The sequence below is a fragment of the Gorilla gorilla genome, chromosome 18 (genome assembly GCF_029281585.2).
Source record: "Gorilla gorilla gorilla isolate KB3781 chromosome 18, NHGRI_mGorGor1-v2.1_pri, whole genome shotgun sequence".
In the NCBI taxonomy this organism is placed as follows: domain Eukaryota; kingdom Metazoa; phylum Chordata; class Mammalia; order Primates; family Hominidae; genus Gorilla; species Gorilla gorilla.
Window position 1 is genome coordinate 92,022,676 of NC_073242.2, and position 15,594 is coordinate 92,038,269.

General features: G+C 36.3%; 1 long non-coding RNA gene across 2 annotated transcripts in view; it reads left to right on the plus strand.

Moving 5' to 3' along the window:
- LOC129527371 (uncharacterized) overlaps positions 1–10,985 on the plus strand; it is a 203,001-nt gene extending 192,016 nt beyond the window's left edge. The window contains exons 4-5 of one of the 2 annotated variants that reach the window (XR_010131582.1): positions 4,368–4,466; positions 10,915–10,985. This is a non-coding gene — a long non-coding RNA (uncharacterized lncRNA). Of the gene's footprint in view, positions 1–4,367; positions 6,563–10,914 lie in introns of those variants that run through there. The other variant, XR_008672310.1, reaches the window with a different exon arrangement.
- The last annotated feature ends 4,609 nt before the right edge of the window (positions 10,986–15,594 follow it).

The window sequence follows — 15,594 nt, forward strand, 5'->3', positions numbered from 1 at the left end:
ACCAACCCCATCTCTACCAATAATTTTTTGAAAACAATAGACAGGCATTGTGTTGTCCGTCTGTAGTCCCAGCTACCCAGGAGGCTGAGGTGGGAGGATTGCTTGAGTCCAGGAAGTTGAGGCTGCAGTAAGTCATGATTGTTCCACTGCATTACAGCCTGGAGATAATGAGCAAGAGCAAGACCCCATCTACAAAATTTTTAAAAATAAATAAATTGAGAAAACAAGCTCAGGTTTTAGGAAAGAGTTATTTGGGGATTGTATCAGGCAGTTTGCAACTGACCATATAGCATTGTCACATTCTCATTTCATGCCACCAACTTAGAGCTACTAAGATCTGCAACTTCCTACTGGCTGGTTTCTTTTGGCTATGGGAGCATGCTCTCCTATCTGCATGGTAGAATGGAAGTGCTGTAGCACTGTCCCCACCCAGGAGCAGCTATTAAGTAATGACTGACAAGAATTGTATAAATTTCTCAGCTCCTTCACCCCTCAAGTGCAATAAGTGTGAGGCCAGTATCTATACTCTGTATCAGAGTTCCCCAGTAGAATTCAGCTCTAGTTACCTTGAGTGATAACTTGCTTCATCACACACCAGTCTTCGGACTCCCCCATTTTCTGTCTCATTTTGTTATGCACTTACCAGCATTCCATAAAATCACTTCCAAATATATTACTTACAATCAGGTTATTGGTTTTGTAGAGTCTTGTTCTGAAGCAATCCAAATGAAAACAGGTTAAAATGATTCTGGGTTCTTGTTCACCAGGGAGAAACCGGGAACACTGTGATTCTAGAATTTTTTAAGGGGGATCCTTGGTCACCTGGGTCCAGAACGTGCCCTGGGAAATGGCTGTGTGTTTAAATTTTGATAGAGAAGGAACGGGTTAGTTAAGAGTGCCCATATATATAGCTCAGACATATCTGGATGTAAAGGCCTTTTGATTCAACTTAGAAAAAGGAGATCAAATTGCTTGGAAGAACATGTGCCAACGTTTTTCTTTCCAGAATACTGGAAAGCAACTGGAGCCTTGGGCTCAATGTACTGCCGTGAATTAGACTCAAACTTCCAGAACATCATTACTCTTACGTGACAGTCTTGACCAATTTGGATTGTAGCTGTTTTTAATTAGGCTGACAGTGGCGAGAAGGCAATCCACCTCATGGAGAGGCTTTCTCTTTAGAATGTGCATATCTATCACCTGTGAATGCCATAGAATTCAGAAATTCTCCAAGCTTTTGTTTTTCACTCTAGATTTGCAAAGTACAGTATATACTTTCATCTCCATCACACAAGGGAGGACATGACAGGTTGTATCCATCTGAAGATACTTAAAGGCAGCTCACAGTTCTCTGTATAAATAATGGAAATAAGGAAGGACAATGGGATTGTGAACTTCCCACTATTATAAGCACTTTGTGGACTAAGGCTGCACAGTCTTTTGTGTCGACATAGGACATAGTCTGGCTACCAAAGTCCTTTTATGCATCTCCTGGAACCAAATTCTAGTGAAACTGAACTATTGTTAATAAATATATCTTTAATTTCTCTGATACTTTGCATTTATTAAAACGTATTTATCTATGTCAAATTTATGTGGCATATATATAATTCAAATTTTACCAATTAGTAGTCAACCCTTAGGTGAAGAAATTTTTGATACTTATATCAAATATTTGTTGAGCACTTATGATGTGTCAGTTACTGAGTTAAGTATGAAGGATAAAGCAATGAAGGCAGAAGTTCCTTTAGTTCAGGGAGCTTACAGTCCAGATGTGCAAAACATTAACAGATACTTACTATTAAAGGCAATTTAGACAAAATTAAACATGATACAAAATGACAAGTATTTAAGCCAAAGAAAATTTCCTCTAGGTCTTATGATTGCCAACCTTCTTGATAAATTTGGTCCACATAATTTATAATATTCTAAGTTAAAATAATTACTAGTTTGATATTAACCAAGTATCTAAACGCTTTATTACTATATGACTTAGCTCCTGTCTAAGAACTCAATCTTCTGCCAGGATCCTATTAACCTCTATACTCTGATCAATCTGAACCAATTCCATTTCCTAGAATAGTCTTTACTTTATCCTTCTCTACCTTTGTAATTGCTATTTATCCTGTTTAATTTCAGTGATGTCCCCTACCTTCGTCTTCTTGGCAAACTACCATTCATCATTCAAGATCCCAAGCAAACACTACTTATTAGATTGCATATTGCCCCTGTCATATCCATTTTCTTCTGCACTCTAAGCACTTTCCACGTCTGTAATTTCAATCACACTACCCGTTGCATAGCTCATTACAGCACATGCAACACTCATTTGCAATTATGTACAAGTTTTGTTCATTCTTAAACTATGAGTTGTTTAGAACGAGACTTCTCAAACTTGAGTATGTATAGGGGATCACCAGTAAGATCTTGTGAAAATATGTATTCTGATTCAATAGGTCTTGGATGGGGTCTGTGATTCTGCATTTCTAGCAAGCTCCCAGGTAATGCTGATATTTGATGCTGTAGGTCCTTGGACCACACTTTGAGTAGTGAGACTTTAAAAGTTACTTATTTCTATTTGTTTCTCAACTTCCTGGCATTGAATTTGGTGCTTTATAGGTACATCAGTGCTTATATATAAATAAACGGTTCGATGGGCATGCTGTCATCCATTCATAAATCTCCAATGCCAAATGGTAAAACTCCTTGGAATTCTTTATTTTGTCTGAGACATTCTTGAATATTGTATGCACATGGGGCTTTCTCTAATCAGAAAGATATAAAATACAATGATAAAATTGTAGCTGAGGTTTGCAAAGTGACTGGTCAGAGTTGTAAATTAAAAGGTAAAATGTTTCTGTCATATTTAACTTTTGAAGCATAGTAATATATTAAAGAAACACACATATATCCAATACTATAATTAAATTTTAACTCATAAAAAATAATCAACTCCCTACAGGAACAGAACATTTTCAGTTAAAAAGCTACTTATAATTTCTATAGCCATACAATGTTGAATGTGCTGTTTGATCTTTTAACAACTTTATTTTAAAATATTCACAAAAGAGTGGTAATTAAATTACATCGGTGCCATGGTAACCACTGCATTAAATATGCTTAGATCCTGTGTTCTAGCAGTTTGCTAGGAAAAAAAGGGGTATTCTATTCTGTGACAATCAGAAATGGTGAGTGTTTAGGTCAACCTACATGAGCCTGTCAGAAAAGGATGAGACTATATGACTGAAGTTGGATAGGGATGGCAGGCAGATGAGTCCTATGGTGGAGTAGAAGCTACCTTGGACTGAGCATCAAAAGTCTCAGTTTTAGTTTGGGCTTTCCAACTGACTAGTTGTGCATTTTTAGATAAATTGCTTAATTTCTCTTAGTTGCAAACTCCTCATGTGTAAAATGAAAAGGCTGAACACAGGACCAGATGTTCTGAAATTCGACCTAGCCCTTTTCTATTCCATAGCGTATTTATGATTTAATAAACATTACTGATTTTAAAGAACACTTTATAACATGTAATTTTTGTATTAGTTTCCTAGGGCTGCATGAAAATGTACCACAAACTGGATAGCTTAAGATGACAGAGGTTTATTTTCTCACAGATCTAGAGATGAAAAGTCCAAGATCAAAATGTTGGCACAGCCGTGTTCCCTTAGGAGCTTTTTGGGGAGAAGGTATTCTCGCCTTTTCCAGCTTCTGGTAGCTCCAGACGTTACTTGGCTTCTGGTGGCAGAAACCTGATCTCTGCCTCTGTCTTTACATGGCCATTTTCCTTTTGGATCTCTCTTTCCCACATCTTTTAAAGATGGCAGTTGTTTTGGATTAAAGGTCCATCCTACTACAGTATGACCTCACTTGAACTTAACTAATTAATTCTGCAAGGACTCTTTTTCCAAATAAAATCATTTTGAGGCACTGGGGGTTAGGACTTCAACATATATTTTAGGGGTACAAAACTTAATCCGTAACAGCTTCCTTTTGTGAAACGCAAATAGCGTGTGTCTTTCTTCCAGGCTACAATCTGGTTAGAAACTAAAAATCAAAATAATGTGATACTTTGTGTATCGTTTTCATCTCTATAGCATTGCATTGGGGAAAGGAGATCAACACAGTAATTATACCACAGTATCATGAGTATAGCAGTACAATTTTAAGCATGGATACTGAGGGAACAGGATAAAAGAATTTGTCAGTGTTTTAAGAGTATGCAGCATACCTTTGTGATGCCCTGCACAGCAATGTGTTGGACCACCTGGTTTCATCACAGCCGAGGTGTACAATCCATGTACTGTTGCCCATTGTCCATACGATGCATTCACCACAGGGTCTCATCTCTCTGTTTTTTCTTCTTACAGCTGTAGAAGGCTGTTCAGCCATGCCTAGGAGCAAGCCAACAGTAAGGAAGACGAATGCTTTCCATTACAGCTCTCCAAAAATGGGGAATGTGAATCAAGGTACAAATGTCTATATGTCTGTCTTCTAATGAGGTAACCAGAGCTAACCAGCTCATAAGTACACCATCCATTGTTTTTGAGTGTGTTTTTGTTTGTTCCCCTCACCTCTGCCTCCCATTTTCTGTTTTACTTTGCCATCTCCTTTATTCCTGTTTACTGAGATCACCTCCAGAATAAATTTATCTTTACCTAAGAGTCTATCAACATATCTGGGGGTATTTGCTTTAGGGCAACCCAAGTTAAGGCAGAGTATCAAGCATATGAGAAAAATAGCATGTGCAAAGACCCTTCCTTGTGAAAGAGAAAGACATTGCAGCAAGGGTAGTACAGAGAGGAGTATTTAGAGATGAGGCATGATTTAAAAGGTTCATGTGTATTGCAATACTGAAATAAGGATGTTTTCAACCTGTTCTTTATTTAATAGAGACGGTATCAGTTTTTATGCAGATGGAGGCATGATGTGATCTGTGTTTTAGAGCAATTAGAGGAGACATGAGAGGCAGGGAGACTAGTTGGGATGCTATTGCAAGAGTTCAGTCACGAAACAGTAAGGAAGTCAATCAAGGTAATGACAGAGAACCACGACTGAAGTGATAGAGAAAGGTCATACAATGCTATTTCATATTGGATAGAATTTATTGACTGCATAGTTATAAAAGGTGGAAAGAGAGAGCTGGTAGTGATTCCATGGTTTTTGCTTGGATAACTAGGTGGTTCTGATTAAGTGAGGGAGGAAATGCTCAATGGAATAATATGATTGTCCAATGTTATTAGAGACTGTTTAGTTCTGTGTTTCTTAAACATTAATGTGTAGGTAAATTACCCCCCAGGATCTTGTTAAAGTGTGAATTTAGCAGTTGTAGACTGGGACCTGTACTTCAAACAAACCCCTAGAGATATGGATGCTGTTGGTCTGTAGAGCACACATGTACAAGTTAAAGACCCTGGCTCTGATTTTCAAATCCAGTATTGGCTTGTGCATTTGCTTAGAACCTCCAGCCCTCTTGATTTTTTTTCCTTCTAGTTTTAACCTGAAAGCATCTTTGGTTTATTTTCCCATAGTCCAAGCTTCTAATTACTGCACTAGTCTTTCCAGTAGTAACTTTTCAGTGGTGCATATCTCTTTTTTATTTTTGCTGCCAATATTCCAATCATCTTTGTCCTGGTAGCCCTATCCTAACCCTACCTACCTCTGAAAATTAGTTTATGTTAACTATTGGATTCTCTTTTTTGGCTATGCCAGTTTGGGAACTTTCCTTTTCCCAATTTTATGTCCTTGACACTCCTCATGGCTGTGCAACTCATTTCTTAGGTTCACAGTCTCGTTCAATGTTAGTGCATTAGTATAAGCTCCTTACTATAGTCTTCCTCATTATGTTACATGTTAACTTTTGCCTTAACTTCTCTGACTTCTCTTTATTCACAGAGAGAATTTAAAAGATATATGAAATCTCCAATTCAAAGAATAATTAAAACTTGCCTGTCCAACTTGTTAGAAGACTTTTATGTCATAAAGTCTTTTGCTCATATGCTTAAAAGGATTGGGCCAATCATAGGAAGCCTAGAACACTAAATAACTAAAGAAAGGTAGCACACTTTTACATTTGTTCGTTCTCTTTTGCTATACTAACTCAACAGGAGTATATATGTGTATGTGCAATGAGTTTGGCTTCTCACGAGAAAAAAAATCTGAGCTTTATCCAGTCCCTGCTTACCATAAATACTATCTTTGTGTTCCTTTGCTTAAAATGTTGTGGGGTTTTATTCAACATCTGGTTCAGTGGCTCTCAACTGGGAGCAGTATCCCTTAGTCAGGGAATGTTTAAAAAACTGTATGTGCAAAGAGATTGGGTTGTGACAATGACTGGTGTGGGGGATGTCATTGACATTTAGAGGAGAAATTCAGGGATGTTAAATATCGTGGAATGAGTGTCGTGATCCTGTCCATACTTGTATTTGTTCCTTGTTGAGAAATACAGATAGAATATTATTGCATGGTATGTAAATTTGTATTATGTGAACTTGAAGAAGAAAATCACTATGTCCATAAATTATCTATTTAGAAGAATAATGTAAAACAATAAAAATAATTGATCAAACAAAAAAAATTAAACAAAAATTTTCCAAGCAAACAGACATCAGAATGGTATATTATGTTACCACTCTTTCCACAGGGCAGTGGCATATTTGTTGGAAAGAGAAATTTTTAGCTATGTTTGTTAGGATACAGCTTACATTATGTGAACTATAGATTGTGAGATTTCTTAAGATTACATCTCTTACATCTCTTCTGTCCACTTTTTAAAATACATAGTCTGAATTAATAACAAGGACCTGCTCTATCTGATCCGTAAATCTTTATTATTTATTTATTTATTTATTTATTTATTTATTTATTTATTTATTTATTGAGATAGAGTCTTGCTCTGTCACCCAGGCTGGAGTGCAGTGGCGCCATCTCGGCTCACTGTAACCTCTGCCTCACTGAATCAAGTGATTCTCCCACCTCAGCTTCCCGAGTAGCTGGAAGGCACATGCCACCATTCTTAGCTAATTTTTGGATTTTTAGTAGAGATGAGGTTTCACATGTTGGCCAGGCTGGTCTCCAACTCCTCACCTCAGGTGATCTGTCCACCTCAGCGTCCCAAAGTACTGCGATAACAGGCATGAGCCTCTGCGCCCAGCCCATAAATCTTTTTTCTTCAGACATTTGATATACAACATTATGTGCTGCAGAGAGAAGACAGATCATTAAATTGGGTTCCTGGAAGACTGAAATTGTTACCGCTGTGTGATATTTGAACAACTTAATTGGTAATGTTATAGATCTTTAGATGTTGAGAATTCCTGAGAAGGTAAATATTTGAATAATAATTTCCCAAAAGGAGACTTTAAAAATCTTCTGGTTCTACTACTGCCTGGGGGGTCTAATAGCTTAATACAATTTGAGGGTCATTATGGTTACAGTGAGGCTTGAATTACAAGGGGACTGAAGATAGTCTATGAAGCATTCATTCTGAGATTTAGTGTGGAGATATGTTTCCAGTATCAGAATGTCAAAAACAAATCGTAATTCTGCAAGTCAAACCATTTTTCTTCTCTACATTGACCTAAGGGGTCATGACTTTAATGAGGATGATTGTAGTAAAAACAGGCAAGTCCATTGCATCTTCTCAATAACCTTTGTATAACTTAGTGTAGAGTTTATGCAGGGTGGAGGCATGAGGAGATACATGCAAAGAAGGGAGTAGTTTATTATAAGAAAACAAACACTGGATGTGGAGCAAGGTAAACTTAAATTAAAATCCTGGCTCTGCTTCTCCTTGAGCGATATGATTTATACAAGTTATTTAATATTTCTCAATATATGCTTTCTTAGCTGCAAAACAGGGACACTAATGCTTGATCTGATCCATCACAGGGCTTGTTAGGAATATTTAAATCAGGCAGACTGTGTGAAAGCAGCTAAGAGGTCACTTTCTGCATAGTAGGCGCTCATTATAATTGTTAATTCTGAATAACATGCCACATTTTAAAAAGGGTTTAGAAAGCCTGAGTTTTATTTTGAATTGAATGTTGTGGCACGTTGGGAATTTCTGTCTGTCTGATTGCTATTAAATTTAGAATCAGGTAATTGCAGTCAGAGAGCCAAAGGTCTTAGGGGCACACCATATTGTCCTTCTATGGCCTACAAACAATGTTAGTACTCAGTAGTGGCCAATGTATTCCTTACAGTGGTGTTAAGTCTATCACACTAGATGGATTTCAATGAAATATGGTTCTTGTGAAGAGGTCACAGCAATATCTTATTGTCTTGCGTCAAACAAAGTCACGAGACTAACTGGAAATACAGGCGCTAGGTATTTGATCATGATGTAATGTTTGGAAATATAATCCCTAAGCCTCCCATCCTTCCACCAGTATTTTCAAATAAACAAGATAATCAGGATTATTTAAAGTTTGGGGTCTGGTTCTCAGATGACCCTAATAATGGGGCATCCATGGATACTTCTTGGAGTGGTACTTTCTATTATTTTTACCTACCAAACTTAAACATTTATTTTTTTTTCTTTCTAATAATCACAAAGAGATGGACCCATTAAGTATAGTCTAAGTAAAGTATTATACTAACCCTGCTTTTAGGGGGCAAAGCAGGAGGTTTGCAAGCCATATAGTAAGCATGAACCACCTAGAGCTTTATCATTTATATTAGGTAAACAAAATAATTATTGTTTTTGAAGCATTTCGTTGTTTACAAATCATTTCTTATACTTTATTTTCTATGAGAAAATTATAATTCCTATTATTTCTATTTTGTAAACCAATAAACTAGGGCTAAGAACATTAAAGTGAATATGCCAATATCCTTAATTTCCTCACCCCCCTTCTCATTTCAAGGTCTTAACACATGCTGTTTTCTCTGCCTGGAATTTGCTCCTGTTCTTTGATCTCCTACCGATGTTCCCTCTTGCATAGTTACCACCTTCTCAGCCTTCAGATTTCTACTTAAATCTCACAGCCTCAGGAAGTCGTCATTTTCTACATATCCCTACAATTTTACCTCTGCCATTTTTACACATGCTTATGCTAATTTTCCTTCAAATACACATTCATATAACACTTATCCTTGAAATACACATTCATATAATACTTTTCCTTCAAAATATAATTATGCACATCATTACATCATTATTGGAATGTGTGTTCACCTTTCAATCATGAGCTTCATGAGTTCAAGCTTTCTATATGTTTTATTATCTGCTGTAGCTCAGGACCCAAATTAGTGTGCAGCCCATAATAGATGCTGAAAATGTATTTGCTGCATAAATGAAGGGAACTTCAAACCATATAATCTATGTGGCTTCTTGTTCTAGAAATGAATTAGTTCCCTTAATGGCATTTCCCATTTAGATCCTAAGAGAACTGCGATACCTGGAGTATGCTAGTGTCCATTCTTCACTTCATCATCATTTAGGAAAGATTATTAATGCATCCTACATTTTAGAAAAAGAATTTCTCAGATGTTACCTCCTTTTAAACCTGTCTAAAATACCAAGAAGAATCCAGGAAACTAACTACTACTCACTTTTTTTTAGAGGAGGAAACTTCAGAATATTTATGTTTAAGGTGTGTGTGTGTGTGTGTGTGTGTGTGTGTGTGTGTGTGTGTGTGTATGTGTGTGTGAGAGAGAGACAGAGAGAGAAATTTCCTGAAGCAAGGTAACATGTCTTACAAAAAACATATTCATCTTCTTTATGGGTCAACTTGTTCTTTTTATATAAGTCATTAAGATTTAATTAAAATGAGCCTATATTGTGTTAAAATAATGTTTTAACATATTTCTATTTGAACATGGTTACAGGATTAATTTTTTTCTTCAGGGATCAGGAAAAGCTGGTAAAAGTTCACCAACTGGCTGGGACAGGGTCTACATGTTGTTCCCAAATATTCATTCTCAGCTACTTTCTCAGTAAAACAAGATTCCATTGTAAGTTATGATACAATGGAATCTAGGTAGCTCTGGAAAGTGCCTTCAAAATAAACATGCGTTTCTTTTCTCTTTCCACTTCTCATGGTTGGAGCTTAAGCAACCATATTGATCCACAAGACAAGAAGGCATTTAGCATATATTGACAATAGCATGACCATGAGTGAGAAGAAACTAAGACTTTTGATATCCATGGGCCCATCTCATCAGTCCTATGGACTCTTCATTTTCTTTTTTAAAATTTATTATCTAGACTTTTTTTTTTTAACACGTGAAGAAAAAAAGTGTCAATCTTTTTTAAGCCATTTTTTCACTTGCTGCTGAATCTAAGTCTAACGATAGAATAGTCAATATGAAATAAAGACCAGGGCAGCCCACCATTGCCTTGAATATTCTGTAATTATTAAGACTAGCAACTCCTGGAATTGTTACTGGCTGTTGTTAACTTTTAAAATTCCACCTGGCCTTCCCAAGATACGAGTTTGATATAGAAATATCAGAAAATGATCACTTATTTTTTTCTAGAATATATGGGGCATGGGAGCTTTCAGGGCTCCAAACATGCCACCAAATAAGGCACCTTAACAACTGAGAAAACTTCAAAAGCAGGAAGATCACTGCTACCTTCTCCTACCTTACTCCCCTGAAGCATAGTCATAAAGGAATTCTCTTATTTCCCCTGAAAGTAGATCAGAAGACCCTTATTCCAGAGGGATTCTTTCCTGTAGCCTGAGGCTAAGAAGAATCTGAAGAAACAGGACTTGCTAAATGCCTCTCATTTTATCACTATTAAATCATATCCCCATTTTGCTCAGTCACAATTCTACATGACTGGCCACAAAAATACCCAGTTTTCCTTGGGTCTTTGGGTCTCCATTTCTGAAGTCTCTCATGGCACATAAATCTTCACTTAAATAAATCTATCATGCTTTTCTCTTATAAATCTGTCTTTTGTTATAGGAGTGTGATCCATGAAACTTGCCATAGGTGAGAAGATACTCCTTTTTTCTTCTATAGAGCCCTATCTGGAGGTGAGTCTACAAAAGCAGTTTGGGGTCAGGCCGTGCCTTTTAAGCCATGCTAAGGAATTTGGAACTCTCCATCATAAATAGACCTGCAATAAGAATTAGAGGTCTGTCTTATATCATGTTGGAGGATTTCAGTGAGGTTGTAAAAATATCTTTCTGGTTCTGGCATATGCTCTCTTACATCATTCAGCCCAAAGGAAAATGTCTTTATTCTTTCTTGAAATGCAGACATTCTGCAATTGTGCTTGCCTGCTAAAAGTTGACATGAGAGTTAATTGTTATTTATATTGCTAGCAGTCCAAAAATCAATCTAATCCCACTTCCTCTGCTCCTGAGTGGCTACTGAAAATGTGACACACAGGAAAAGTCTAATTTAAGAGAGGCACCTGTCAGAATATCGAGCGTCTTCCCCTAAGGATATCATCAACTCTAGAGAATTTAGTCTCCTGATGTAATATGTCTAACTTGTCTCATTCGCTGACTATGTTGACATGTAATGCATGGCAGAAGAATAGAAAGGGAAGGAAGTTGCAGAAATTCTTATGACTTATTGACAGTATGTTCAGTGCTGTACAGAACCAGGAAGAATGGGAATGTTTTTTTCAACAGGCATTGAGAACAGTTAACAATCACAAAAGGAAAGAATATATTTGGTCCGTTATGTTCTCCTAGCTGATTATTCAAAGATGTGCATCCAGTGTCCTTCCTGCAAAAATATGTAATCCTTAGAGAACCTCACCTAAAGGGAAAAAGACCCTTTAAATAGCAGAAACACACTAGGTTGCTTAGCTGTTGTGATAAAATATCTTTCCTTTCCTCCTTGTCCACATAGCTGAGAGCCAAACATATGTAGCAACAAACTGAAGTTAGCAGTAAGATGCTATTGATGGTGGAGAGCTTCTAAAACATGGAAGGACAAATTATCTCTATCTGGCTATCTACCTGGAATATTCCTGCAGAGGAGAATGCTTCTCTAGAGATATTTGTGGTTCCTATTGACTGAACTGAACTATCGTTGCAGCTCCATTTTACATACTGGACTTTCCGGTTCCAAGTCTACTTGTCCCCTTAAATAAGAATTCTGTTTTTCCTGCTTGGTAATTACTTACAAGATACTGGGATAGACAAAGGAAAAGAAAGAAAGCTTTTTAGTTTCTTTCTGTATCACAGCATCTGTGGTGACTCTTCTATACTAAATTAACAAGGAATTCTTAGTTCCTCATGTCTAAGACCTTGAATTTGGCCATGAATGCTGTCTTTCAAATCTGGCTCTTGAATGTAAGTCTTTTAAATTGGTTTATAATCCTGAGCTTTCCCAACATTAGTGAGAGACTCAGTTCTCAGTAATTCCAATTTCAGTTGCTTCAGTTTCTACTTAGCACCATTGCCTTGACTACTCCATTATTCTTAGGACTGGCAACTCCTGGAACAGTTACTGGCTGCTGTTAACTTTTAAAATTCCACCTGGCCTTCCCAAGATATGGGTCTGCTATTATTGCTAGATCATAGTGCCAGGTGACACTAAGTATGTGGTCTCTTCCCAAGTCGTACACTATCATGTCAAAATCTAGAGATAACGTTAGTCAATAACAGATAATAATAGGGGCAATATTGCAACTGAGGATTGAGAGAGTCTAAGAAGTAAAGATATAGATAGGGACTTCCCAAAGGCCAGAAATAAGGAAAAATCCGAAAATAAGGATTCTAGAAATAGCTTAAGACAAGTTGAGAACAAAACAAAGTAAATAATAGAAGCTGTTAGATTAGAAAGCAATGCTGTTTGTCAAAAGCCAAGTGAACTATAAAAAGAGATAAACAGAAAGGCATAGGCAGCAATATGACCTTAAAAACAGTCAAGTTCTGTTTTGCCAGAAAATCACCTATATAGATTCTAGTCGACTAAAGCCAATGGCAGAGCTTGCAAGAGGGGCTAGTTAAACTCTAGTTAGGGGGTAATAAATTCTTTAATAGATTTGCCTAGTATAGTACAGGATTAAAGCTAAAGAAGTCAAATTCTGAAAAAAAAAATTGCAGACTTCCCTTTGATGAGACTCTTTGTTTACAGGAACGACTCCGTACCAGCACTTTTCTTCACACAGGAGCATCAAAGATAGTTAAGTAACAGGGCCTGAAATATAGGAGCTAATGACCTAATTGGGGGAAAGGTCTCATTAGAAATTAGCAGCACATTTCTGTGACCACAATTTAAATTTACTAATATTCCTCAGTAGTTAGTATAGGGGATGGGTTTTTGATAACTGAATGGAGAAGAAAGTAATATTAGTGAGAACCAATAAAGATTTGAATTAAGGCGTGCCAGATTGGGAGTGTAGGCATGTTTCCCATTTGAGAAGCATTATGAGATTCATTTTTTTAGAGGAAGGAAAAAAGAAGGACTGACAACCATGTTTTGGCATCTGGAAATGGCTGAAAGTATTATCTGAAAAGGAGACTAACAAAGAGGGAGATTTTCCTTTGTGTCGGAATCGGTTGGGGTAGCAGTTCTGGGCAGCTGAAGTTTATAGTGACTCAATTACCTGTCATCTTTATGTAGTTGTCAGGAAGTTAGACTTGTCAATCATATGTGGTCCATGTGGTTAGTAGAACAATTCAGGCTGAAAGAAAAATCCCTCCATTTTTTTTTTGCCTTTTTAACATAAGGAAACTGATTCATCTATTAATGTATTTCTTTCTTAGCCTCATACAAATTGAGCTCAAAGAAATAGCAACCCCAAAAAATCCTACTCCTCTGCAAGCAGAATAATCTGATATTAATTTTGAAAAAAATTAGTGCCCAAAGAGAGAGAATAACTTCTTTCATAAATCATTAAAAGAGTAGTTTGTGATCACATCTGTATAAGTGGAATAAAACAAAAAATGATCACAAGTATCCAGATAAATGTTCTAAAAAAATTGGTTTAATTACCTGGATCATTTAAGAGTTCACTGTTTTAAACATGTTTGATTTTCCCCGACCAAGCATTAGAGTTGCATCAAAAAAAGATTTAGTATCAGAAAAACTGAGTTTCAATCTGGAGTCTTCTATCTAATAACAATTACTGTTCAATCAATTCCACACTCTATATTATTCAATTCCAATAGACCTAATTTACTTATCTAGAAAATTTTAAACATATATATTAGCACAGAACACACAGGGCCATAGTGTACCTTGTATCTTAAGCACTATTCTAAACATTTCAAACATACACAATTATGACTTCAACCTGTTGAGGTAGCAACTCCTACTATTCCCATCTTAAAGATGAGAAAATTAAGGCATAAACACTAGACAAAGTTATAAAGTTAGTAAGTGGTAAGTTTGGAAAACTAATTCCACAGAGTAGTTGCCAGCAGAATTGCAAAATCCTTTTATTTTGTGGGAGAGTGTATACTTCTTGAAGGCAGGGATACATTATATTTTGGTTACTTCTTTATACCACTCCAGATTCTTGTACAATATGTTTTTTACAGATTAAGTGGAGCTAATGATTACTGGAAGAATAAATGAAGATCAGATTTCCAAAATATTAGATTAGTCTATTACCAGTCCTTCTCTTGTTTAATTGTTTGCTTATTTTCTGAATATAAAATAATAAGAGACTATTTTGGGCTATACAAATAATAAAGACAATCCAATTTGAAGAGAAAACAATAATGATGCCCCCTATTTAGTCTCATCTATAACAGTTACCCAGAGAAACTTCCAAATTTCAGTGGCTTAACACAAGCCAAGATGATTTCTAACTCAAATAAAGTCAAAGTGGGTGTTGCTGATTAGTGAAGTCACATCTACTATATTGGTGATAACTGGTCTCATGTCCCTGCCTAGATTCAAGATGAAAGAGGAGCACAGATCTTTGTTGGACAGCTGTACATCTGCACAGTTTCTTAAGACTGAGATCTTACTGCATATTTTATTACTGTTGTATCATCAGCAGAGACTCTTCTGAAGATATGTCTACATGAACCATAGCACCCATGTACTTTTTAGTACAGAGCAGCAAACATTTTTTTAAAGTACCTATGGTGTGCTTGGTACTATACTCAGCACTGTGAGGAATATGTAATACACAGGATATGGACTCTTAATGAATACTATTACAATGTCATCAATGAGTGAAATAGTAAATAGTTAGACTAAGATGAATGCAATCAATTCCACACTCTATAATCAGCGCAAAATTCTCCAAGTAAGTTACTAAGGAAGGCATCTGGCAGAACTTGAAACATGAATAGACCATAGGTAGGCTGTAGAAATGGGGAAAGAAATTTCAACATATAGAGGATAGAGAAAAATTATGCATCATAGTTTAGCTCTTTCAAAAATCACCACTGTTAATCATAAGCCAAATATTTTATGAGATTTTCACATGTAACACTTTTTATAAATGACAGAAGGCTTTTAGCCAACTGGTGATAAAACTGAATTAATTAAAATTTACAAGATCTCTCCGTGTTCCAAACACCGTACTTTACTCTTCTGCTTTGAAAAAGATTGGTATAATTGGCACAATTTCATCATTTTATCCCATGAGTATAAAGAAATGCCTTTCTAAGAGTGTTTTTCTGCAGCACAGTATTTATTTCAGCTGTTTTTTTTTTATTTTTT